The sequence below is a fragment of the Notolepis coatsorum genome (genome assembly GCF_963971535.1).
Source record: "Notolepis coatsorum genome assembly, chromosome: 11".
Lineage (NCBI taxonomy): Eukaryota > Metazoa > Chordata > Actinopteri > Aulopiformes > Paralepididae > Notolepis > Notolepis coatsorum.
The window spans coordinates 96,510,716-96,513,215 of NC_140175.1; positions in this window are offsets into that span (position 1 = coordinate 96,510,716).

The following is a 2,500-nucleotide window of genomic DNA, read 5'->3' on the forward strand; positions in this document are numbered from 1 at the left end:
CAGGAGCATTATAGTCATACAAATGTACAAATGCTATAAGGTGGCAAGAAATGCACTATAAACACTACTTTGCGGCAAAGTTTCTTGCGCTAGCTTCTGTTAGCCAGCATTAGCCTTCATTAGCGTGAGCAAGTAAACTAACAGTAAACGTTTTTACATGAAATGTATGTATTACATGTATTTGGATGGGACCGGAAGAACCATTTTCAACCCGGAAGTCCTACCGGAAATGTCTACTTCACGTTGTGCAAGTGGAGAATAGGGGTGGAAAAGATACAATATAATTAAAATGCAACAATTTTACTTTGAGACAATTTGAACCAATTCAGTAACAAGTGGCTTTTATTTTACTGTATCGCCTGTATATTATTTTATTCTCTATTTCTATACATTTTATACACACAAATACAGACCAGGAGCTGGTTGGTGGAGGCCTTAAGAAATCAAGTGTCTTTCCAGTTCTTGTGATTACTTTTAATAATATTCCTGTGAGGCCCTCGGTTGCAAAATTACAACATAAAAAAAAAGCCTGTAAATGTTTATTTAAAGGGGAACTATCTTATAAATGGCCTTTTTGAGTGTTTAGCATTGTTTCCTAGCTATGTGAACTTATATTAATATGATCTATGTCTCAAAATTCTCATATTGGCGCATTCTTCCAATTCTCCTCTCACAATATTCACCCTCACTGAACTGAGTCATTTGAAAATGTGATGATTTGTGATGTCAGAAAGACACCGCTGCATGTTAATGTTGAGATACAAGATGAGCTGCACACAGTTCTGCTGCCCAGGCTCAAAACGGCTCGAGATCTTGAGGTAGAAAAATGCTGTTTTTGAGGACTTGATTAGAAATACAAAACAATGAATAAAAAAAATATATATATTACAGAGGTGTTCCATAGACTCACAGGAATTGTGTAAAAGTGCCCAAATAGTGAAAGAAATAGTAAAATAGTTCCCCTTTAAAGATTTCTAAGTGCATTTACATAGTCAATGGGTCCTGTTGTTCAGCCTCACAATGCTATTGGATAGGACATATGTTTCTAGGTCCCACCCACTGGCCTCCGAAGTTGCTTTTTTATTTGGGCCTCACATGGCTATGGGGGGGGGGGGGGGGGTAAGTAAGGTGTGAGGGAAGAGGAAAGGAGGGAGGAGGGAGGAAGGGGGAAGGGGGGAGGTGAGAACTGTTAATAACAAAGCAACCCCCTCCCGTCTCTCTATCTTACCATTTTAATACACACTGTGTTCGATTTCAGGCATAGATGGTAAAGATAGTTAAAGAAATTTTAATTAAAAAAATAAAAAAATTAAAATGATACATATGCTCTGATGAAAACTGGAGGTTTCTTATACTAATATATTTCCCACTTGCACTGATGAATGGGTGAATTTCACCCATAACATGTAAAGGAGTCCGTCAACAGTTTATATCATAGACATAATATAAAGGCTAGAGATGACTCACCCACGCCGGTGAACTATGTTGGAGACGCCGCCTTGCACCATCTAGTTATATATATATATTTATGGTTTGATTCTATGGCCACACTTACTGTAGCCTGACATAACCCACGGTACATTGAGCCTTTTTCATAAATGCCGTTTCTTAGGAGGAAAACACAAACTACTTTGAAACCACAGAGGCGCGACAGAGATGCCTTATTCACCGCAACGGGAAGAAGGAACACACAGGTGCCAGTATAGATAGATATATATTATATATATATACGTAACTACATGGTGCAAGGCGGAGTCTCCAGCGTAGTTCACTGGCGGCCATCTTGTCACAGGCAGCACGCCCACTCATAACATGAATGTCTATGGTGCATGTACTATTGAAATAACCATAGCTTACTAAATTTTCAACCGATTTACAAACGGTTTGGTTTACTACAAATGTTAACGTGGCTATGCTTGGAATGTTGAAAGTCCATTATAAGTATGCATTATGATAACTACATCTCTGACGTTTATAACAAACCAAACCGTTTGTAAATTGGTTGAAAATTGAGCATGCCGTGGTTATTTCAATAGTACATGCACCACAGACATTCATGTTATGAGTGGGTGCGGTGCCTGTGGCAAGATGTCCGCCATGTGGCAACGTCGGTCTCCATTGGCCAGCAGCGCGGGTGAGTCATCTAGTCTTTATATATGTCTATCTCATGTCTCATCGACTCCCTCCCGCCGTGGCCCCCTGAGTACTGAGTCCGTCACCTCTCACTTCCCATCACGCCTCGAACGCACGTCATACAAGTCAAACACGAACCCGTTTGGATGTGAGCGACTAACTATACACTACAGTATATTATTATGTACAGACGTCCGAATGTGAGATACGAGCTCCTCCTCTAGACCCATATGTTATGGATCTGTATCGTTTCATGACTGGGAGAGATGCGCCGACTGTGTTCTGTTCATTCAGGAGTCACTAATACAGTGTCCATGTAGAGCAGAGAGAGAGAGAGAGAGAGAGAGAGAGAGAGAGAGAGAGAGAG